Source organism: Elephantulus edwardii, unplaced genomic scaffold (assembly GCF_000299155.1).
Source record: "Elephantulus edwardii isolate Elephantulus edwardi_28Jun2011 unplaced genomic scaffold, EleEdw1.0 scaffold00017, whole genome shotgun sequence".
Classification (NCBI taxonomy): Eukaryota; Metazoa; Chordata; class Mammalia; order Macroscelidea; family Macroscelididae; genus Elephantulus; species Elephantulus edwardii.
The window spans coordinates 21,639,355-21,665,532 of record NW_006399767.1 but is presented as its reverse complement, the minus strand read 5'-3'; the positions used below and the strand labels follow the sequence as shown (position 1 = coordinate 21,665,532).

At 39.6% G+C, this 26,178-nt stretch overlaps 1 protein-coding gene and 1 pseudogene across 2 annotated transcripts in view; both read right to left on the bottom strand.

Moving 5' to 3' along the window:
- Positions 1-26,178, bottom strand: part of BTBD9 (BTB (POZ) domain containing 9) — a 553,349-nt gene that overhangs the window by 130,126 nt on the left and 397,045 nt on the right. The gene's annotated exons all lie outside the window — the stretch shown is intronic.
- LOC102865864 lies at positions 9,960-10,750 on the bottom strand (annotated as a pseudogene).

The following is a 26,178-nucleotide window of genomic DNA, read 5'->3' as shown; positions in this document are numbered from 1 at the left end:
GGTATGAAATCCAAGTCATATTTTGGCTCCTGTGGAGTTGGTTTAATTTTCCTCAGCTTCAGCTTGAACTTGCATATGAGTAATTAGTGTTCTGTTCCACAATCAGCCCCCGGCCTAGTTTTCACAGCTGATATTGAGCTTTTCCAGCGGTTCCTTCTGCAGATGTAGTCGATCTGATTCCTATGCATACCATCAGGTGAAGTCCATGTGTATAAATATATGTATCTCAATTACAACCATCCTAGTAGGTATGGCTGAGTGGTAAAGAATCGCAGTGACAACCCAAAGTCAGATGATCTGAATTCACCACTTGTTCCAAGAAAGAGAGATAGATAGCCTCCTCCTATGTGACTGACAGCCACTGAAAACTCCCTGGTGGGCCAGTAGACAGCAATAACAGAGAGTAGGTAGGTTAGCAAGGGAGAGGAAAACCCTCAACCAGGTGGATTGATATGGTGACTGCTACAATGGGCTCTTATGTGTCTGAAAGTGTGAAGATGGCACAGGATAGGTCAAGGTTCAGATTTTTTGTTCATAGGGTCACTATGAGTCATACTCCACAGCACCTAACAACAACAGGTATGAAGCAGTATTGTGATTTTCATTTGCATATCCTAATTGGGATGGGTATATCAGAGGCAATGAGATTGGCACAGGATAGAGCAGGGTTTAGGGCTGTTGTACACAGGGTCGCTATGAGTCACAAACGACTCGATGGCACATAACAACAACATCCTAATCACTAATATTATGGGATTCCCATTCTTCTCAGAGTCAGCCACAGTTTGTTGTGATCCATCTAGTCAAATGCCTTTGTATAGTCAATGAAACACAGACATTCTCTTCGACAAGAAGACATTTGTCAAAACAGAGTAAGGAACCACTGCATGGTTCAAAATTTAGAAGAGTGTATGCCAGATATGTGTTCTATCTCTATATCATTTCAATCTATATGCAGAACAGATTATGAGGAGTAATATGGTATCAAGATTGGAGGAAGACTCAACAACAATCTGTATTATGCATAGGACACAACCCTGTTTGCTGAAACTGAGGAAGACCGCAAGCGCTTGCTGCAGAAGGTCAAGGACTGCAGCCTTCAATATGAATTGAAGCTCAACATTAAGACAGCAAAGATTCTCACCACTGGGCCAAGTGGCAGCATTATGAGAGATGATGAAGAGATTGAGATTGTTGACACCTTTAGTTTTCTTGGCTCTACAATCAACAATCTTGGTATCAGCAGCCAAAAAATTTAAAAGATTAATTGCACTGGGAAAGTCTGCTGCCAGAAACCTCTCGAAAGTACTGAAGAGCAATGATGTCAGTCTGGAGACTAAGGTGCACCAGAGACTAAGATTCAGGCCATGGTCTTCGCAATTACTTGCTATGCATCAGAAAGCTGGACAATGACTAGGGATGAGAGAAGGAGAACTGATGCCTTTTAGCTGTGGTGCTGGAGAAGAGTACTGAATATACCATGGACTGCCAAAAGAACAAACAGATTCTTCTGAGAGAGGGTGAAGCCAGGCTGCTCCTTGGGGGCAAGGATTCTGAAGCTTCATCTGACATGCTTTGGACATGCTGCAAGGAGGGACCAGTTCTTGGAGAGGGACATCATGCTTGGGAGGGTGGCGGAACAGCACAAGAGAGGAAGACCCTCGATGAGATGGATTGATTCAGTGATTGGGGTAATGAAAGTAGATGTGTCAGAGACAGTGAGGTTGGCACAGGATAGAGCATAGTTTAGGGCTCTTATACTTAGGGTTGCTATGAGTTGCAAGTGACTCAACAGCACATTAACAACAACAACAACAACAATCACTAGTGATGATGAACACTTTTCATATGTTTTAGTCACTTGTACATCTTTTAAAAAGGCCTACTCAAGTTCTTTTGTCAATTTTTAAAAACTAGGTTCTTTGTTTCTTTGTTGTTAAATTAATTATAAGGATTCTTTTTATATTCTGGACATTAAGCTCTTATCAGGCATACAGGGACCTTTGGTGGCCTAGTGGCCACCAGATCAAATATATGTTTTGCAAATATTTTCTCCTATTCTAGGGGTTGTCTTTCCACTCTCATGATAATGTCCTTTGATGTACAAAAAGTCTACATTTTTATGAAGTCTTATTTTTCTTGCTGTTGTTGTTTCTTTTGCTCCATATTTAAGAAATCACTATCAAGTCCAAAGTCATGAAGATTTTCCCTGTGCTCTTTTTGAAGAGTTTTACCATTTTCGCTCTTAAACGCAAGATGTTTGGTCAATTTTACATTGAAGTGCATTTTTTTTTTCATTTGTCTTGTTCTAAGTTTGACTACAAACCTCTTAAGAAAGAACTTTTTCCTATTTCTTTCTTAACAAATTTACTCCAAACATCTGGCCTCTTCCATACATGTTCTGACTGTAATTATTCATAACTCTGTATTAGTAGAATTAAACTGGGGGGAACCCTAAAGTTTTTCAAATGAGTTAATCCTTTTCTTAATTTAGCAGCCCTAGTAATAGATTTGTTGAGTGACAATGTTAAAGCTATTTTCTCACTTGAATTTGGGATTATTTAAGGAAATCCAGATTTATCACATTCTCTATCCTTCTGGATAATCATGAATTAGTGTGTTTGCCAGGTCATCCAAATAAAATAACATGTCCCTTTTGGGACAGAACTTAATAAAAGAATTTCATAGAAAAAGACTGCCCTAACGATTTGGGATATGCAGAAGAAGAAAAAGGAAACCAATTATAAGTAAGTATAATAAATGTTTTAGTAACAACACATATTAAAAGAATGTTTAAAGTTGTAAGTCTCAACTCCGTAGTAGCTTATTCTGTAAAGGCCTCAATCATCTATAATTCCAGTAATTTTATAAACTCACATATGGTGTGCATATTGTGACTTCTTTTGCTTCAAATACACTATGAATACATTTTTATATCAAACATTCTTCTATATATTTTTCATGTCTTAATATTTTTACTGTATAGTGATCCTAAAACTCACTTAATCAATATCTTACATTTGGGTAATTAACAGCTTCCACTATTATGGTAACTCTATCATGAGCATTCTTTTTTTTTATGATGAGCATTCTTAACTTAGACTTGTTATTACTGTCTTTGGAAGCTTCTACAAGTTAAATTTCTAGAGCATGGCAAATCAAGGCTTTCGTGAGGTTGTTTTGTTATTGTTTTTTTTTTTTATATCAGAAAATAACTGCACAGTTCTCCAAACAAAAGTCTGTACTAATCTATACTGAAGAAACCCTGGTGGTTAATCGAAAGGCTGGAGGTTTGAGTCCACGTAGGGGTGGCTGGGGAAGAATGTCCTGGTGAGTTACTAATGAAAATGTATCACTAAAAACCTTATGGAGCACAGCTGCACTCGGCCTTATATCAGGGTGCCATGAGTCACAAGTGACCTGACGTCAACTAGTAGCAGCAAGGGATAAGAATATTAGTTTCTATGCAGCATGTGCATTATCTTTTCCAGACACTGCCAATTTGATGGAAGAAACAGATCTCATTATTTGAATTTGCAGTTTTTTACTTTTCATTGAAATTGAACATTTTATCCATTTTCTACTATTATATTTATTCTTCTGTTAATGACTTACAAAATGCACTCTCTATTAAAAGGCTATTAATCTACTTCCTATCATAGCTTGCGTGCTAGAGATATTAATTTTTATTAGCCTTGTCCATCGATCTTTACCTCACTAATTTTTCCTAGTCTAAATTATTTTTCTCCCTGAATAGCTGCCAAGTTCACATACTAGTTGAGACATTGCCTCCTTTTTCTTCTACTAAGAGTCCCTGGGGGCTTGTAAGGCACCACTTGGGTAGTGCAAATGATTAAATGCTTGTCTACTAACCAAAAGGTTGATAGTTCAAACTTATCTAGTGATGCAGGAAAAGAGATAGATTATCTTCTGATAGGAGAACTCTTCAAAAGTTCTATTGTGCACATACGGGGTCATCATGATAAGGAATCACATCTGTAGCAACTGACTTGGGGTTCTGGGCAGAAGTGGGAGATTCATGGCCTATAATGTGAGGTTATTACCATGTCTCCTCAATGGAAAGGGGGCACAGAAATCTCACATTAACATGTGTAGGGCTCAGCCGCACCTACTCTTTGGGATGTTTAAAGTAGCATTCTACTCTGTGTGCCAAATATGTCAACATATTTGCTTGGAATTTAGGCTTAGGTTGGAATGAATATCCCTTTGTTGATTCAACTGAATAAAAAGCAAGTGCAGCTTAAGGACAACAGGAAAAATTGGCTCAATCTTTTTTCCCCCTATGGAGAGGAATTTTGCTCTAATAAGGCAACACTGAAAATCCCACCAATTCCTTTCACTGCCAGAAAAACTGTTTCTGTCTTTGCATCTACAACAACACAGACGTAATTCTGACTTTTAATCTGGTTGACAATGTTTGCCCAGTGAGCTTGTTCAGGACCAACATACCCCCTCTGACCTTAGCTAAGAAGTGCTCCTGCACACCCCCCCACCCCACACACACCTCCATCCATACATCAGAAGCCATTTTCAAAGAAGGTAGAATAAAGTAAGCTGCTGGCCAAGATCTATTGATGCAGCCTGGGCCTCTGTTTAGCTGTAGCCACTAACCCTTCCACCTAATGAGCTCTGCATGAAATACCTGGTGATATTAAATGCTTTCTCCTCTATCTCCCCTATTCTCAATGTGGAGTTTCCCTTAAAAGCAATGAAGTGTTGCTTTTTAAAAAAATTGATTAGCAGATGGGATTTTGCTTACATCTTCCATAAATGCTCTGGCTGGCTGCATACCATTGATTACTGGGGGGTTCGGTTTACAGCAACTAATTGCTCTTCTTGCTGGCATTTTGATACAAAATTCAATAGCAAATATATTTTCAAAACTCTTGTCTTTGTGGCTTGAGTCAGAAGTGACTGGAGGCAAACCCAGTGGACTGAGATTTTCCCTTCTTTAAAATAATTGCTCTCTCATCAGTCTGTGAAGAAAGTTTCCAAATTGTAGCATTCTAATTGGAAAGTCTGCATTATGCATGCGATGACAAACCATGTTGTGCTGAATGGCATTTTCCCCCACTATCCTTTTCTTAATGGATTAATTTTGTGCCAGATTGTGAACAAAGGCCCAGGCAGGACAGTTAAGATCACCAGCTTCTCCACTGAGCTGGTGTCTTCTAGACCAGGAACAAGTACCTGTTTTATTCACTTCTAACTGTTCACTGCGGGAGTCTCCACTAAAGGTCACACACCCCAACTGCTTCTATCTCTAATATTTTTCTCATTTGAGTAAAAACAGGCAACTAAAGAATGATCAATGCCAGGATATTAGTAGTAGAGAAATAATTTATTATCAAATATATTCTTGATCTCTCAGGAAAAAAATGAAGATATGCCTAACTTCAAAATTTTATACATGTTTCTTTGTTAAAGATTACCTAAGTTTTTCAGAAATGATTATTCTTCCAAGCAATAATTCAACAAATATTTAAGAGTACATACTAAGTGACATTAGCCTTAATTATTTAACTAGTATTTTAGTCTCACTTCATAAAATAAAAAGCCCCATGTGGTATTTTCTAAAAACTGGCCCATTTTCCTTATTTTATAATTCTGTGACAACATATATGGTAGAAGTCTGGAGGGAGAAGATCTATTCCATACATAATAGCTCTTTGAAAACTTTTCCCCTGCTGGCATGTTGGACTGCTAATTGAGAACAGTTTCCCAGTACAACTCCAAGTGGAGGTGAGCTGCTTGTCCTGCAGGTCTGATTACAGTGGAGGAAGATACATGCTGCATATTTCACCAATCAGGTTCTTCTTTTCAAAAAGTTAGACATATGTGAGATTCTAGCCTAACTACTCTTGTCTACTTACAATTGGAAGATGAAAAGGCAGGTAAAATAGTTTGGGGTGACTTTTATCATAGACACAAAGAAGCAAAGGAGGCCATCTGCAGTGAGAAGCAGAGAAGATGGGCAGTATGGCTCACATAGGCTTCATGAATGTACAATGGGATCCCACCACTCTCAGTGTCTATGAGGGCCACAGTATTTCTGCCCTGGCATTCCATGAGAAATCATTTTAATAAAGTTTTAATAAAGATGGCTTAAGCCATCTTGATTTGTTTCCTGCGACACGGAACCAAAATGGTCTAAGAAAGCTCCACGTAAAGAACACTGGAAGTAAAAGAAACACAAGGTTCCATTGCTGAGGATGAGATGAGGATATAGGAATGATGTGAGGATTATAGAACCTATATGAAGAAGAATGAGAGTCAGTGAGCTCTTTGGGCATGGTGAACATTTAATTCACATATGAAAGAAGATTCTCAGTAGAAGCCAAGGTGGCAGGACTGCAGGGTGGGGCTAGGAAGGCTTTGGAGTGGGCCTGTGAAGCCTGCTGAGATGTAGTTTATAACTTTCTTCAGCAGTGGCCCCTGGGGAGTCAGAGTCAACAGAGACAAGAGCCAACAGAGACAAGAAGGACACAATGCAGGATCAAGGAAATGACAAGCCACTAAGGATATGTACTCGTTCCAGACTAGTGAGGAATTATGTGTCACAAAAGGGGTTTGCTAATTATTAGACTAGAGAGGGGCAAGAGTCTGAAGGTCATGAAGCACGAACCAATTTGACAGAATAAAGGGGAGGGAGAAAGGTAGAAACCTGTGGTCAGAAAGGGAAATTCTAGCCATGTGCAGTTTTCACTCTTCCAGATGAGAATCGGATAGACAAATAAGATGTCAGAGGCTATATTCTAATCTATGCTATCAAGAGGCTGAAGGGAGCAAGAAAGTTGGCAATAACCATTGCCAGAAAGAATTAACACAGCTTCAGAAAAAGCAACTTTACTGGTGAGAAACTGGGAATTTCCCATAGATGAGAAGGATCCTTACTGTTAGCTGTCACAGGGTTCGATTACATAGCTTCATTCTCAGGTAGGGAGCAGAGTCAAGCTGAGGAGAGGTGCCAGAGGACTGCAAGCTCAAAATGAGATTCTCTGCAGGAGACTAGAGCCAAGTTAACAATGTTTTATCAGAAGTGTGTGATGTGGACCAGGTGGCCATGCTGTAGATTCTAGACATGAAAAGTCCCTGTGAGCTGCCACCACAGGAGTCCAGCCTCTAAGTGGACCACGACCTTTGAGGGCAAAGAGAACACCAGTCTTCTCCTCACAGTAGGAGGGAAATGCAGGCTCTCCTCAGGTGGAAAAGGTTCCTGGGAAATATACTAGTCAGACAACAACAGAAAGTGTATGTACTGTATCAGGGAGAGAAAGATACAATGGCACAGGTTAACAATACTGTTTCTAGTTGGCCAGCATCATTCAATATTCTGCCTACAGCACCCTTAAGTATTTAAACTCACAGCTTGAATAACAAATTGTGGCTAACCTTAAAGAGAATGGGAATTCCAGAACACTTGATTGTGTTCACACGAAACCTACACTTGGACCAGGAAACAGTCCTCAGAACAGAGCAAGAAAACACTGCATGGTTCAAAATCAGGAAGGGAGTGTGTCAGGGATGCATCCTGTTCCCACACATTTTCAAAATGTATGCAGAACAGATCATTTGGGAAGTAGGGCACTGTGCAGATGACACAACCTTGCTTGTTGAAACTGAAGACCTGAAGGTCTCGCTGCAAAAGGTCAAGGACTGTAGTCTTCAATATCAATTGAAGCTCAACATCAAGAACACACAGATTCTCACTAGTAGGCCAATTAGTAGCAACATGATAGATAGAGAAGAGTCTGAGGTTATTAGCAATTAGAGCTTGCTTGGCTCCACAATCAACACTACTAACACCAGCTATCAGGAAATCAAAAGATGAACTGCACTGGGAAAATCTGTCAGGGACCTCTTTAGAGTGCTGAAAAGCAAGGATGTCTGTCTAGAGACTAAGGTGTGCTTAATCCAGGCCACAGTCTTTCTAATTACTTGTTATACTTCAGAGAGCTGGGCAATGACTAAGGATGACAGAACAAGAATCAATGCCTTTGAGTTATGGAGCTGGAGAAGAGTCTTGGACATACCATGAAACATGCGAAAAAAAAAGAAATAGGTCTATTTTGGAAACCAAGTCTCTCTCCTTGGAGGCTAGAATTTTGAAGCTCTGTCTCACATGCTGTGGGCACGTGACCAGGAGAGACTGTCCTTTGGAGAAGGACATCATGCTCAAAAGGGTGGAAGAACAGCTCAGGAGAGGAAGACCCTGGATGAAATGGATTGATACAGTAATTGGGGTAACAGGGGGTAGGTGTATTGGAGTCAGTGAGACTGACTCAGAACGGGGCAGGCTTCAGAGCTGTTGTACATAGGGTTACTATGAGTTGCAGGTGACACCACAACAATTAACCACAACAACAAACAGTTGGCTAGGGAAAAAAATAAGGAGCTCTAATGGCTTAGTGGTAAGAATCTGTGCTGCAATCCTGAACGCACATGGTTCAAATCTGCCAGCTGCTCCACAGAAGGATGGACAGTCTCTTCTCATGTGATTAAACTTCCTCTGAAAACCTGCTGGAGGGTCAGTTATAGGTAATTTCTAACTCGATGGAACAAACAACAACAGGGGAAAAGATGTGCTTAGACTCCCAGAAACTTGGCATATATAGATGCTGCGCTCCACGATGAAAAAAAAACAGTGAGGAGGCACAGTATATACTTTTCTCTCTTGGTCAAATCTTACTATGATTTGACCAGGTGTGCTATTTGGGGGCTTTTGTTTGTGTAATTTTTTTCATTGTTGAATATTTTCTTCTCACCCCTTTCCTCCCCCTCCTCAAACCCACCCCAAAATGCACCCCTTGTTCCAAATTGGTTTTATACATATAATGCTTAATCATATATTCCTTTTGGACAGTTCTTCTCATTTGATCTAATGTAGTATTCATTATATAGCCACTCTTTTCCCATTCACTCTCCAACACCCCCCCCATATTATAACAGCAATGTTACACAATATTTGTCTTTCTGTGACTGAGATATTTCACTCAGCATAATGTACTCCAGGTGCACCAATGCTGTGTAATGTTTTATGAGATTACTGTTTTTTCAATGCTGCATAATATTCCACTGTGTGAATGTAACATCGTTTTTCTATCCATTCATTCGTAGATGGGCACTTGCATTGCTTCTATCTCTTTGTTATTGTGAATAATACAGCAATTAACCTGGGTGTGCATACATCTGTTTGAGTTGTGGCTCTGGTTTCTAGTCCCAGTAGTGCACTTGCTGGGTCAAATGGTATTTCTATTTCCACCTTTTCGAGAAGGTGCCAATCCGCCTTCCATAGTTGACTGTTCCATCTTACGTTCCCACCAGCAGTAAGAATTTCAATCTCTCTACAACCTCACCAGCATTTGTTTTTTGCTGCCATGTTGAACTTTGCTATTATTGCCGGGGTCCAGGTGTGCTATTTGAAAGTAAAAAAATATCAATGGAAATAAACAAAAATGTCTAAAACTTTTAGCCAATGCAAACTCAATAATTTTTATTAGTTAATGGGGACTATACTTTCATTCCTTGAAGGGATTAAGGTTTTAATTTCAAGTTTTACGTTCTATCATAAAAACTAGCACCATGCTACTAAACAGTACGGCTATAATTGTATATATTTAATAAGTACTGAGGGCAAGATGAATAGTAAATGACTGAACAACTAACTAATTTCACTTTACGTTCACACAGGCTTATACCAGTTTCAAAATGTTTTCACATTTATTATCACACTTGAAAGCAATAACAAGAACAAAAACTCACAAAAAACCTCCCAAACCCTAATAATCAGTACATTTCCTGCTTTCAATGTCAATCTACGTTTCCGAGCTACTTGGTCAAGGTTCAGACCTGCCTAACCATTACTCAAACAGTATTTTTTTTTCATGCTGTAGTATCTTTAATTTTGGCCTTTTTATTCACACCACCTAGAGATCATTTCATCCACTGCTCTGTTTTGCAGCCAATCTCTTGTCTCTTTCTTCAGTAATGGTAAGACGGATACCCTTTCCTCGTGGAAGAGAAATCCATGGTTTATTGCCTTTGCCAATAACAAAAATGTTGGAAAGCCGAGTGGCAAAGCTATTGCCATTGGCATCTTTCACATGAACCACATCAAAAGACCCAGGATGTCTCTCTCTGTTGGTGATCACACCAATTCTTCCCAGGTTAGCACCTCCAGTCACCATGCACAGGTTACCAGTATCAAACTTGATGAAATCAGTAATCTTTCCAGTCTCCAAATCAATCTGAATGGTGTCATTCACCTTGATGAGAGGATCAGGGTAGCGGATGGTTCGAGCATCATGGGTCACCAGATGAGGGATTCCTTTTGTGCCCACAAAGATCTTTCTTACTTTGCATAACTTGTACTTTGCTTCCTCAGGTGTAATGCGATGAACAGCAAATCGACCCTTGGTGTCATAGATCAGACGAAAATTCTCTCCAGTCTTGCCAATGCTGATCACATCCATAAAACCAGCAGGGTAGGTTATATCAGTTCGGACCTTGCCATCAATCTTAATGAACCGCTGCATGCAGATTTTTTTAACCTCATCTCCTGTCAGGGCATACTTAAGCCTGTTTCGTAAGAAAATGATCAATGGCAGTCATTCTCTCAGTTTGTGAGGACCAGTAGATGGACGAGGAGCAATACACCAGTAAGTTTGTCCAGCATCCAATGCTTTGGAGCTGCTACACGCTTCAGATGTTTCTTGGGACCACGAGCCATGGCTTCGCTAGGCACGGAAAGAGGACCGCGTTCTTCCGGCGTCCCAAGAAAATAGGGTCGGTCGCTGCGCACGCGTGCGTGCGAGGGCCTCTCAAACAGTATTTTACAGATTAGCCAATCACTTTTTTGAAAAAAGGTAAACTTTTTTAAACAAGAGCACTTTGATCAAGGCTTAAGATCTAGATTTCATACTCCGCAGTCCACAGTCCAATCTGAAGAAAATGTTCTCATTTTATGCCTTCAGTGTGGATGTATAAGACAATCCTGTCCAGGCCAAAGAACTATTCAGAAGAAAAATGATCTTTTCTTTATCAAGGTGATTAATCTCAATTGTGCCCTTTCCTTAAGCAAGATGATGGCATAAAAAAAATAATCGAGAGCCATTCAAATGGGCCTGTTACGTTCTTTTTTCTTTTTGTAATTCATTGTTGCACATTTTCTGCTCTCCCTTCCCTTCCCCTAGCACACCGCACAGTGCACCCATTGTTTCAGACTGTTCTCATACATGTAATGCATGATCATATATTCCTCTTGGACACCACTTCTCCTCATCTATTCTAATGCAGAGTGGGCTTGTTATATTTTAAAAGGTAAAGTATTCTCGTATAGACCCTTTGAGCAACACCACAACAAGCAGGCATGCCAACTTTTACAGATTTTTCTGTTTTTAAATTTGGCATCATCAATTCCCCACTTGAAAGCAAAGCCATTGCCTGTGGTCTTAGTAGCTTCCTGTTCATGGTGTGTCTACACAATCAATGAGGGCACCGATCTGGCCAGGCAGCAGGATCAGAAAAGAATGTATAATAGAAATGGCCTGGTCCTGCCTAGACCAGAGGGCTTAGCTTCTTAGGTATCAAGTCCAACACCCTTTTAGCTTCATTTGCTAGGAAGGCTGTAAGGGACTGTTGTGATCAGAAAGGACCAGAATCTCTGTTTAAAGCAGAAGGCCATATGTAATAGTGTGCATGTCCCTATCCTCAATTTTATGAAATGACAGGAAAGAAATGAAGAAGAAAGAGTCATGTTAAGGAGCTTAGAGCTCACTAATCTATCAATTGATTATTAAGGTTTTTAATTAGTGAATCTTTACTTATACTTATGTCTCCTGTAGAATAAAGTGCCCTGTGGAGTCTTCATCCAACATCCAAATAGTAGTCACTAGATTATAGGTTCCCTGCATACCTTTTCCAATAAACCCTCACTTTAGCTTTCAATACTAAGTGCAGTCAGAAAAAACCGCTCTAATGATGTGTCTGGTGTCCATGGCCATGGCTGACGGCCTCGATCTTCATGGCTTCCAAGCACAATGTCTTATACATTATCAGTTCTGCTTACTTAAACTGAAGGAGATATGGCAAGCAGGATAGAAAGGCAAAGAAGAGGAAACTCACCAATGAACAGCATCTTTAATGCTTCATAAATTCAGCTATGTTTCAATTATTCATTGTCCCTCAGCCCCCTACCACCCCACCAGTCAGTATTCTACCTTGACACACTATATAATCATGGACACACTTAAGAGATAGTTTAGAAAATACATCAACTCTAACTGCCATTTCATCTCTCAAGCTTATTCTCCCTGCCCTTCTCAGACTACATGCAAATGCATGCCCATATCCACATGGCCCACAAAACACTAAGAAGCAGAGCCAAAGACAGATTTAATAAGCTACTTAGCTCCATTCTGTTCCCCTGGGTCAAGCTTTCACAGGAATCTGTGTCTGTGGGAGAACTCACAATTTAGCTACAGGCAGATCTTTGTAGTCTCTCATCCTAGTGATAACGAGAAAGAATGGAAGGGCAAAACAAGGTAGGAAGGTTTGACTGAATATTACAGACAAGAGAACGGTCCAGCAGGGATGAACTACAAGGCAAAACGCTACCTATTCAAGTACATAATCTCTCTATTTTTATTCTCACCAAATCTCTTTTCTTGGTCTCTTTAACACAGCTAGTACTATTTTTTGACATCTCTTTTTCTTTCTTATCAGGCTAACCTTTTCACCCAAATCAAGATCTGGGTTTCAACCTTTGCTCCAGGTTTAAGTTGTCTGCTCTTCCCCACAGGCACACTCTACAAAGTCCTCAGCTTGTGCTAAAAATGATTCTGAACCACTTGCCCATCCAATTCAGACCCATGTTATCCTGCAGCAATGCCCTCTGTGCTAACCGTTGCTCATTCTTCCTTGAAGGTCTCTCATGACTGGGTTACTGTCATCTTCCTGCTGCATTCTCAACACTAGCATATATTCTGGTAAGCCCCATACAATGAAAATCAGTGATCTGTCAGAATGTCTTCCTTTTAATAAAATCCTTCTCTAATGAGCTTCATAAAATCCTCTATGAAGGCTTTCATATAATAACTAGCCCAAACCAAACTTACCACCAGTCAAGTTTACCAACTCATGTTGTTTGTTGTTATGTGCTATAAAGTTGGAACTGACTTATGGCTCACCCTCTCCAGTGAGTTTTCAGAGGCTGTAAACTGCATAGGAGACTGCTCATCTTTTCCCCACAGAGCAGCTGATGGATTTGAGTCATGCGCTTTTGATGGCAGAACAAGTTCTTATCACTAAGTCATCAGAGCCCTCTTCCAAATGATAGTGATGCCACAAACTCAGGTTCACTTCTGTCGAGTTGGTTCTGACTCATAGTGATCCTTCATTGGATTTTCAAGGTTGTAATTCTTATGGGGAAGAAACTGCTTTTCTTTCTCGCTTTGAGTAGCTTGTAGATTCAAACCACCAGAGACACAGCCCTTTTAGGTAGTAGCACAACACTACCAGAGCTCCTCTGTGACCCTTGAGGACCAAATCAAAGTGTTCCCACAGGGTTTTAAACCACTAGCCATGCTGCTGGGACCAAGACAATGAATAAGAATGACATAACAATAATTTTTGCCTTTGAACTTTGTTATTGGACAAAGTTACTGAATATCCCATGGACTGTCAAAAGAATATGGAAGTCCATGTTCTTCTTTTTTTAATACTAGTTTATTTACAAAATTTGAATACATTGTTTTAGAGAACAGATTCTTCCAATTTCCCTCACCTCCACCGCCCATCAAATTGTCCAACCCTATGATTAATGCCCCCGCCCCCTGCACATCCTCATACCTCTGCTTCGACCACCCCCAGCCCCCTTGAATCCTTATCCTCATTATACAGTAATTGTTTTATACAACATTTGTCCTGTGGGACTTAGTTCACTCAGCAGCATATTGCTCTCTGTTTCCTCCCAAGTTAGGTAATAATTTACAAAATCATTGCTCCTGTATGCTATGTAGTATTCCATTGTGTGAATATACCATAATTCTCAATCCATTCATTTGTGGTTGGACATCTGGGTGGTTTCCATGTTCTTGTGAAGGTAAAGAATGCTGCTATGAACACTGGTGTACAAATCTCAGTTTGTGCTTCAGTTCTCATTTTCCCAGGGTATATTCCAAGTAGTGGAATAGCTAGGTCATATGGAATTTCTATGTTCAGCTTCTTGAGGAAGCGCCAAACTGCTTTCCAGAATGATTGTACCATTTTACAATTCCACCAACAATGTATAAGAGTTCTATCTTGCCACATACTTTCCAACATTTATTACTTGCTGTCCTGTTAAACTTTTCCACTGTTACTGGACTAAAATCCACTTCTTCTATTCACTATTATATTGGAAGTGTTTGTTAGGGCAATACAACAAGAGGAGGAAAGAAAAGTCATCCAGATTATCAAAGAGATGGTTAAACTGTTGCTATATGCAGATTATATGAGAGTGTACACAGAAAACCCTAAAGACTCAGCCAAAAAACTGTTACAGAGTTAGTAGATCAATTTAGTAGAGTAGCAGGATATAAAAATCAATATTCAAAAATAAGTAGGATTCCTCTACAGTAACAAAGAGAACTCAGAGAAGGAAATCAAGAAAGCAATACTATTTACAATAGCCAACCACAAACTGAGATACTTGGGAGTGAACCTTACTACAGATACAAAAGACCTATACAAAGAAAACTACAGAGCATTTGTGCAAGACACAATAAGAGACCTAAAGAAATGGGAAAATGTGCCTTGTTTGTGGATAGAAGATTCAGTATCGTAAAAATGAAAATCCTACAAAAAGCAATCTACATGTTCAATGCTATCCCAATACTGATACCAAATTCATTTTTCAAGGAGATTGAAAGGGAAATAAGGCAAGAGACCCTGAAAAAACAAAACACTTCTGAGAAACAAAAATGTGGTGGGAGGTATAGCACTCCCTGACCTAAAAACCTATTACACAGCGGTAGAAACCAAAACAGCATGGTACTGGTACAATGACAGGCATAGAGACCAATGGAAGAGAACTGAGGACCCAGAAATAGACCCAGCTATCTATGGTCAACTGATATTCGACAGGTGAATCAAAGCTATCAAATGGGGAAATGTTAATTTCCTCAACAAATGGTGCTGGCAAAACTGGACTTCCACATACAGAAAGCTGGAACAGGATCCACATCTCACACCATACACAAAAATCAACTCAAGGTGAATCAGAGACCTGAGAGTAAAGCCCAAAACCATAACGTTCACTGGAGTCAAACTTGGAGCAAGCTTAGAAGCACTAGTCCAAGGTATAAAGAGAATGCCAAAGATAGCCAGAAATGCACCATCTGAAGAGGATAAAATTGATGAATGGGACCTTCTAAAGATTAAATCCATGTGTGTATCAAAAACTTTTCCCAACAGGGTGAAAAGAAAACCTGCTGACTGGGAACAAACATTTGGTAATACCATCTCAGACAAGACTCTTATACTGAAAGTTTACAGGAATACTCCTGGGCCACCACAAGAAAAAGAGTGATAATCCAATTACAAAATGGGCAAACGACATGGGAAGAATTTTCACAGAGGAAGGTATTCGAATAGCAAACAGACACATGAAGAAATACTCAAAATCATTGGTAATAAGTGAAATACAAATAAAAATCACAATGAGGTACCATCGTACTCCATGTTCTTTTGGCAGTCATAACAAATATGTCTTGGAGAAAGAAAGTGCAATGAGAGTGCTCCTTGGAGGCAAGGATGCTGAAGCTTCATTTCACATATGTTGGGCATGTTGCTAGGAGAGGCTATTCCTTGGAGAGGGACATCATGCTTGGGAAGTAGAGGGATAGTCAAAGAGAGGAAGACCTTCAACAAAGTGGATTGACAAAGTATCTGTAGCAATGGACTCAGGTATGTCAGGTATTGTGAGGATGGCACAGGGTTCAGATCAGTTGTTCACAGGTTTGCTATAAGTTGTACTTGACTCATCAATACCTAACAACAACAATCGGGTTTTCAAGGCTATAATGGTTTTTTTTTTCTCTTGAAAGGACAATATTTATTTAAACAGACTTCAATAGGGTAAACATGGTATCTTCACAGTGCATCCAGAGGAAAAAGGAAAGGAGGGGTCAAATGAGAATGGATCAACGGCACTCCCACACCATTACTATTTGATCTACACTGGTAGTAACCACCTATGGTGCCGTCGTATGGATAATCCAAGGAGGTAACAAAGTGTTCATGAACAATGAGGGTCTTCATGCATTGCTTGTTTTGAAATCCTATACACGTAGGGTCTTGTCATCAGCACAACTCATAATAAACTTTCTCAAGAATGGATCAGAACTCCATGTACCCATTTATTACAACCCATAAAGGTCATAAGGCACATGCCAGTACAGACATCCCACATTTTAATATTCTTGTCTCTAGATCCAGATAGGCTATAGTCTCTCTCACTATTCTCCCATGGAGTGGCTCATAGGTTTGGACTGCCAACTTCCAGTTAGTAGGCAAGAACTTTAACCACACTCTACTACCAAAACTCCATGCTCGTTTTAAAAAAGAAATACAAAACTATAATAAGTTGCAAGTATTACAAAATTCAAACACTTAAAGATTATTCTATTTGAAGTCTGAGGTGTCTGACAAATTGTAATCTTCCATGTGGTACATGACTTACCATTAAAGGCAACATTAATGAGAATAATAATAGTAACATCTTCTCCATAAATATATAAAGGTGAAACTCCTAATAACAAGCTCTTATAAACAAAGGATAATTAATCTATTTAGTACATAAGTACGTGATAAATCTTTTGAAGAACGGCAAGAAGCAAGGAGGGAAATGCAAGATTTTATGTAAGTTATGGTAATGGCTGGAGGGGAAAAATGACTAATTATGTTTTTCAATGGAATTCTTTTGATCACTGGCCACTCAGTATGGCTTTCTTGATCCAGGTCTTCAAAGCTGGAATCACAAGTTTTAATTCAAACGATTCAGCTGAACATTAATAACTAACTTTGCTAACTGCTAAACAGCAGTAATTAAACCAAACTCATGTGGGTTACAGGACCAAAGGCTAAACGGGCAGTTGTCGTTTCTGTTTTGGACTCGCCTGCACATTTCTGCCCAAAGCTAGAGGTCCAGGAAAATGGGAAATGTTGTGGGTACCCCCTGCTGTAGACAGTATCAGACTGTCCAATAAGCAAAGTATGTGCTTGTTAACTAATTTGTAGTGAATAATTTCACATTCCCCCGCCACACACACACTACACAAAATATTTTACTTCTAGGTATGGTTGTCATCTATCTCTCTCCCAACCTCACATTACTCTCTTGCAGAATCAAAGCCTCTTTTCAAATTTACAATTACTTTGATGGAGAAATGAGCTCTAGTAGTATAGCGCAAAACACATGAGGCTGGCAGTTTGAAACCACTAGGTGCTCTGAGGGAGAAAGATTTTACATTGTGGGATATCATAGTTAATGACACTAATCAAACTGTGTGTGGATTTTTGGTCCATTCTACAATTGCCACTCTGTTTATAATAATAAAAAATGTGACAATCCTCAACGGAGGCAGAGTACACATTAAACAAGGCAAGCACAGGTTTACCTTTATTTACTGATCTGAAGTAAACAAGTTCACATATTTCCCTTGCTTACTGGGTAATTGGCCCCTGGCTACGCAGATAAGAGGGTACTGTTCCTGTCTTATGAATCCTCACCAGAATTGCGCAGTGGAACCCCTTCCCCCTCTTATTTGTTTAGCTGAAAGATTGTCAGATGAGAGAAAAAGCACTTCCTCTTTGGAATGCATTCGGCGCTAGTCGCTTTTTTTAGACATAACCCTTCCAGGTGCCGACATGAATATTCACCAGGGTGTATGGGGCACAGAGGCCAGTCTCTATGCCATGTACACTAATCCTTCAAAATGTATTCCAGGCAAGCTACCAGGGTAAACTCCTGTACAGATACGAGGCTTTCTGGAGATGATATTGGATGGCTGAAAGGAAAAAAAGTCCGAGTGAAGGAAGCAGAGATGAATAAATCACTCCCGGCCCCATCGCAGCTAGACCTTTCTACAGTGACTCAGAAACAGAATAAGTGTTCATTAGAATATTGCTATCAGTGAATTAAATGGTTTCTTTTGTTCAGCTGGTCCATCCTTTCTCATTAAGAAAAACAAACATTTACCTCCTCCATACCCCATAACCCTACCTGCTGGGATCCCTTTTTACTTTCTTCTTACTTTGGCTCACTGGACCTAAATAGGCATCCTGAGAACTATACAGGCATGACACTCACCCACACACTGAAATTCACTGCTGGATAGCTGCACCACAGAGTTTTCAAGGTTCTAATCTTTATGGAAGCTAACTCATATCTCTTCAGCACAGTGGCTGGTTTGAAATACTGGGTTTTTTGGTTCATAGTTGAACCCTTAGCCTCTGCTTTACATCTAGACAGTAATAAAACCATAGACAGAAATTACTGAAAGTGTTCACAAGTTAAGGAAGGAAGCATGCATGAGCTAGGCGAGAACTACGAGTTCTCAGGAACCTCTGGCACTGATATCCCAGGGAACAATACTGGCCAGGACAGGCTAATGCCATCTACTGTGGTCAGAGACTCTGTTACCAACACTATTCAGTCAGTCAGTGTTTGGGTGTTGGAGGCTGAGAATGTCTCAGAGGTTCCTGTTTCCAACCTTATCTGAAGGGGATAAGATTAGCCATACAAAACACAGTAGGGAAAGCTGGTGGGACATAAGATGTATCCAGTTCTATGCCATCCAAAGATAATAAAGGAGGTCAGATATGCTTCCACTGTGGAAAGCTGGGCCACTTCAGTAGACAGTGTCACAGACGAGAGCCACAGATAGGCAAGGGAGTAGAGAGGAAGCTCCTACTCACTTGCTTTAAGTGTGGCTCTGAAGGACACTTGGCCAAGGTGGCCCACATCAGGTCCTCGTGGCTGACAGGACTGACAGGCCCCAGCTCCCAGCTGGAAACAAAGGAGGACGCTTCAATGATTTAGATCTTCCCAGAAGAGCCGTGGGTGAGCATTAACATTACTGGTTAGTACATTCATTTTCTCCTGGACACAAGAGCCTATTATTTGGTCCTAAAAGCCTTCTGAGGTCCCAACTCTTCTCATTATTTCTTTGTTGTTGGAACTGATGGAAAACCTCATAAGCAGTTCCTTACTTTAACTCTGCCTTGCATGTGGACTTCCAAGCTGTAAAACAACTCAGTGGTAGATGGAATTTGCTCCAGGACTTAAGAACAATAAAGGACATAGTTGAACCTCTCCATCTTGTGGTTCCTAACCTTTATACTATAATAAACAAAGTGCTAGTCAATAAGCCTTTTATTTTAAGAACTACCTTCCCTCTGTAACTTGACTTGTGCCACTGTTAGAACCTCTACTTGGAATATTATTGCTTTTAATTTTTGACTCATCTACTTTTAACTTGTTAGTTAAATTTGTGTCTTCTAGGCTGCAAGAGTTCCATGATGCATCTGGATATGAACATGTATGACTAAGCACAACTGATAACAGTGCATCTAAATTTGAAAATCAATCTCCACAATAGTCTACATGTTTCCTATTGCCAAAGGGGCCCTCTAGAGTAGTGAGAGAAGATCTTCACCCTGAAACCTACAGCATCCCTTTTCAGCAGGAAGTAGCTAAGAGAATACACCATCCCCTTTTCTTTATGAATTAGGGTGAAGTCTCTCTCAGGGAGGAGTGATAGGGAATGGCAAAGGATACACTGACAAAGAAGATTAATCAGAACTGGTTTTGACAAGCACTGTGGCAAGGGGACAGTTAAAATAGACTTTCAAGGGGGAAAAAGAATAAAGAGAGAGGAACGAATGGGGGGGTGGGTAGAGAAAATAGTGCAACAATGAACGAATGGAAATCTAAAATCTCTGTAAGTGTTCATTAAAATTAATAAAATAATTAAAAAAGGATGTGTCCAGTTCTAGTATCCAAGGACCCTGAGATCCAAGTTGGTACTGACTAGTTTAAGGGCATTCAGGAACCAAAAAGTTTCCAGTAACCCAAGGAAAAAGAAGGATGAACAGGTAAGAGAAAAAAAAAATGAAGAGGTTTCAGCAACATTCTGGGTTGAGTTATTTCCTTAGCCTATGTAAATTAGGAAGGGCTCCGCTGACTCTCCCTTCAGACTCTGACAGACATGAGACTATTCCAAGGGAATGTAGTCTTAGAAATGACAATAGCATCAGATGGGAGACAGGAGTTTCACCTCTGTCTTTGTCTTACTTCTTGCTTTGTAAACTTATCCTGTGACTTATAATCTGTTAAATGGGGGGAAGGGGAGATTGAAGAAGAGACAGATTTTAAGTTAGATTAATTATAGTTCCTATTTTTATTTGTTGTCACTGTTTTTCCCTTTTGAGTATAAAAGTAATATGTAATCAGTCACTTAATACTTCTGCTAGCCTTCCTACTGGCCTCTCCTTGTGGGAGTGCTTAAAGCTCATCCTCTACAAAATATGGTGGGAAAATCCACTGGATCATGGGATGTATCTTAGCTCCAAACTTAAAGCTGATTTTAAAAATTTATAACTTTTAATAAAGGACCTATGAATATTATTATGCACTTTAAAAAAAACCATGAAAGGCAATAAACAGAACATCTTAGTGAGGAGATGAGATGAATAGATCAGATTAGATGAATAGATCATGACTGTCTGTTTTAATAAATAAAGCTTTATTGGCATATAGCAACATTCATTGGCAGAGTTGAGTAGTAGTAAGAGAGACTGCAAATCTTAAAATATTTACTAGTTGGCTTTTTACAGAAAAATTTTGCCAATCTCTGGAACAGACAGAAAATGAAATCTGCTTTTATAGAACAGAAAAGACTTATGGAACTACAGTAGGAAAATAATAGTACTGTTGAAACTAAGGCTGGGTTTAGCCTAAATATGTCCAATATCTTTTTCTTCTTTTGAAAGTATTTCAACAAATATTTGTGTAGTAAATTCCACATGCCACTTCAGATTCTGCCATAGTTATAATCCCATCTTTGTAACTGTGACAATTATATTAACAATACCTGGTTTTCCTGTCATCCCAAATTTCTGACATTTTTTCTAAGAGTTAAATAACTAAAGAAAAAAGTGAGACCAGAAAGAATACTACAATTAAAAGTGAAAATTATTCTCCAAGCCTTCCTATTCCATGAAATGAGGACATGCCCAGGAGTTATACATTCAGACTGTGCTGTTACCTCTTAGTCAGCCAGGACTCACAGTGATTCTATGAACAACAGATTTGAACCCTGCCTTATCCTGTGCTGTCCTCATGATCTCTGCCATGCTCAAGTCCACTGCTACAGTCACTGTATCAAATTACCACATTGAGGGTTGCTCTTTCTTTCACTGTCTCTTTACCTTTCCCAGCATGATTGTCTTCTTCTAAGGACTAGTCCCTCCTCAACATGACAACAGTATGAGAGATAAACTTTCACCATTCTTGTCTCTAGGGAGCTTCCTGGATTGACTTCCTTCAAGACAGACTTGTTTGTTCTTTTGGAAGTCTAAAATACTGTCACTACTCTTCATCAGTGCTATCATTCAAAGGTATAAATTCTTCTGTCATCTTATTCACTGTCTAAATTTCAGATGTATAGGAAGCAACTGAAAAAAGACCATGGCTTAGATGAAGCACACCTTAGTCTTTAAATTGACAACTCTGAAGGGTTCTTTGGCAGCAGATTTTCCCATCATAACACATCTTTTGATTTCTTAACTACTGTTACCATAGGGGTTGATTGTGGATCCAAGTAAAATGAGGTTGTTGATAGTTTCAATCTTTTCTCCTTTTATCATGATGTTGCCTATTGGTGAAGTTTTTCAAACTATGTATAGGTGCAAAGCTCTTTTAAATGGAAAGAGAAAGTAAAGAAAGGTTCTATGAACATAGAGAACAGGTTTCAGATATTTTGTTCATAGGGTTGCTATGTGTTGTACTAGATTCGACAGCACTTAACAACATTATATTTATTATATAATACACACACACACATATACATACAGAGAGAGAGCGTGCACACACTCTGGTGGCCTAGTGACAAGAAGCTTCAATGCAATCCCAAAGGCACGTGCAATTTCAAGGCCACCAGCTGCTCCACGGGAGAAGGATGGGCAATCTCCTTCCATGCGATTAACTGCCTCTACCAGAGGGTCAGCTATCGGTTGGTTCTGACTTGATGGTACACAACAACGATAGCAAAATGTGTGTGTGTGTGTGTGTGTGTGTGTGTGTGTGTGTGTGTGTGTGTGTGTATTAGAATGGATTTTTAGATCTATAAATAAAAAGAATGGAATGAATATATATATAAATGGATTTCTCTGTGACCCTGAATTTTTGTAATACTGCCACGATATGTGCTAGGTCACAGTCTTGTAAAGAGACTGGACAGTTTACTGTGCAAATAAGACACATAAAACTTTATAATTATAGAGACTGGCTGCTTAATAAGCAAATTAGGTGACTGTGGCCTACAGAGGAGACTGGTCAGTTGATGGAGAGAGCATTGTTGGGAGAAGAAGGATTATGATGGAGCTAATCCCATATAGGTTGAAAGAGATCTCAGCACCATAAAGAAGAGGCAGGAGAATATTGCATTCTTTGGATTTTTAGTCCTTAAGCTGAGATCTTCTTATATCTAGAAGAGAGGGAGGAGGAGGGACAGGCGGAAAGGCAGGGGGGAGAGAGGGAGAGACTATGTTTGAAACACCAATGGCACAGCAGTGGTGTACAATGGCAGGAATCAGGACACCAGCATGAGGTGGCTGTATTGGGCTTGGTGGCACACAGATTGAGAGCTTGCGTGCCCTGGGCAAGAATGCTTACTAATGGAGTGGGGTATCTGTGAGCACTTGCTGCAGAGCTTAAAATGGTAACATTTTTTATATTTACCTTGTCTCAGCAAGGTAGAGGCCAAACTGAGAGGGACCTGGCCTATGTCTATGGCCAAGACAGGGGCTACCAACCAACTTGGCTGAGACAAATCTGAGATTTATCTTGATTACTAGCTGTCTTGATGGCTAGTATGACCAAGGCAAGGGACACCAGCTAGCATGGTTGGGAAGAAGTGGAGAGTTGTTCTGGTGAGTTGCTGTCTTGTTTGATGAATTGTATCCTGTTATTTGCAAGCTAATCCTAATTCTGAATACTAATCTGTTACTTATCTAATAAACCCCATAACTGTGAGTATAGTCTATGAATTCTGTTATCTGTTTCAGCCAATTATAATAACCAATTGATAATTAGAGCATATCATAGAAAGGACAATTGGTGTCACAATTAGTAAAAAAGATGAGAAAGTGTGCATCAAGTTAAAAAAATTTACAGAACAGTTGTGTACTGATAATGGTTATTCTCATACTCCTTTTGAAGCTTCTGACGCTACTATATTATATATAGACATTGACAAGGCAGCTAATTTGACAGCAATAACATAATAATGCATGAGTTACAAAGGAAGAGGGCACTACAGACTAAACCACACCAATTAAGCAGAGAGTCCTGTAATGTTTGTTGGTGACTAGGAAAATGGAATTGTATGGATCCATCCCCTGGCTATCTCTCCAGCTCTGTCTACCGGGATTATAAAAAGCATTTTACAAGATAACTGGCCAGGGCAGTCTATGACCACAGAACAATAAAAGTCTTACAACACTTGGCTTTTTAACAGAACTACTCATTTGGAATCTTTAATGAAGCCAATTTTAAATGGATGATTCTGTTTAACATTTTCCTCTCAAATAGTTCCGGCTAACCTCTGCAAATTCTCTACTTTGTCTCTGAGTTTAGTTCTTACAATGAAAAAAAATTTAAAAAAATAAAAATCACATTATAGTGAACACAATTATGACAAAGCATTTTTCTGCCCCACCAAAGATGCTGTATCAGTTAGATATTGCTTATCTAGTTACCAATGATCCTAAAAAAATTCTCTACAGATAATGTTTTATCTGTTTCTAACAAAGTTATTGTGAACTTCCTAACAAAACTAGTCCTTGATTATATGGCCCTCTTTTTAAATTTTTTTTTAAGCCTTAGGAAAGAATATTCTCCCCTGAAACCTCATTCTCATCAAGTCAGAACTGACTCATAACTGACACTCCACTGGCTTTCTGAACTGTAAATCATATGGGGAGAGAATGCCCATCCTCCTTCTGCAGAGCCTCTGGTGCGTTTGAACCACCAAAAGGTTGCTACATTTAGTTAGCAGTTTACCTGCCTCAGACTACACAAGGGAACTTCCAGAAAAGAATACAGAAGAGTTACATAGGTTACATAGCAAAAAAGGAACTGACAATGCTTATATTAGAAATGAGGGAATTCTGGTGGTTGAGTGAGTGGGTAAGAAGCTGTGCTATCAACCCAAAGGCAGGGGATTTGAATCCTCTAGCTCTTCTACGGGAGAAAGATGGGAAAACTTTTCCTGTGCAATTTACAGCCTCTGTAAATCTGCTGGTGAGTTAGTTCTCAGTCTGTTCTAACTTGACAGCATTTAACAACACATTAGAAATGAACTTTGGTGAAGCAGCACTTAAACACTAGGCTGCATATCAAAAGGGTGGCTGGTCAAACTCACCCGATGCTCCAAGCAAGAATGTTATAAAGGCTATACCATTGAAAACCTTATGGGACCATTTTCTCTGTCATAAAAGGTTTCTATAAATTGGAATTGACTTGACAAAAATGAGTCTGGCTTGGGGTATTAAAATCCAGTATCCAGGAGTACTGGGTATTGGTACTAGATGGCATATGCCTAATGAACTTAGGAACAAGATTTACAATTATAGATCACAACCATCCCTGTTACAAAGTTCCTGATGTAAATACATGCCAAGGAGACCTTGGCAAATGAGAATGACAAGGATATTTTACTGTTTTTGTTGTTAGGTGGTGTTGAGTCAAGTATGACTCATGTTGACCCTATGAAAAATAGATCTGAACCTTGTCCTATTCCATCCTTTCCAAGGAGCAATCTTTCCAAGACATACCTGTTTGTTCTTTCGGCAGTTGATGGGGTATTTACTACTCTTCTCCAACACCACAGCTCAAAGGCATCAATTATTCTTCTGTCATCCTTATTCACTGTCCAGCTCTCAGATGCATAGCAAGTGAATGAAAAGACCATGGCCTGAATCAGGTGCACCTTAGTTTTCTAACTGACATCACTGTTCTTCAGTATTTTGGAGAGGCCCATGACAGATTAATTTCCCAATGCATTATGTCTCCTGATCTCATGTCTGCTGGCATCAAGGGTGTTGACGGTGGACTAAGTAAGATGAAAGCGTGGACAATTTCAATCTTTTTTTCCATCTATCATGATGTTGCTTATTGGTCCAGTGGTGAGAATTTTTATCTTCATGATGTTGCAATTCAATTTCTATTGAAAGCTGCAGTGTTTAACCTTCCAATTTGTCTTTTGATATCCTGACTGCTGGTGCCAGGAGTGAGAAAGCTGAGACTGTTAACAACCTCAATCTCTTCTCCATCTATTATGGTGCTGCCAACTGGCCCAGTGGTGAGAATTTTTGTCTTCTTGATGTTGAGTTTCAATCCATATTGAAGACTGCAGTCCTTGACCTTTTGCAGCAAGTGCTTCCAGTCTTCCTCACTTTCAGCCAGCAACATAGTATCATCCACACAATGCAGGCTGTTGATGAGTCTTCTTCCTATCTTGATTCCACAATCATAGAGTCCAGCTTCTTGTTTGATTTTCTCAGTGTACAGACTAAATAAGTATGGAGAAAAGACACAACTCTGACACACACACTTTTCCTGATTTTAAATCATGCAGTGTTCCCTTGCTCTGCTTGGACAACAGCTTCTTGGTCTAGATATAGCTTTTGTATAAGCATAATTAAGTGTTCTAAGATTTCCATTCCTCTCAATGTTAGCCATGTTGTTGTTGTTGTTATGTGCCATCGAGTCGTTTCCGACTCATAGCGACCCTATGCCCAACAGCTCTAAACCCTGCTCTATCCTGCGCCAACCGCACCGCCTCTGACACACCCATCCCGATTACTCCAGTCACCGAATCAATCCATCTCATA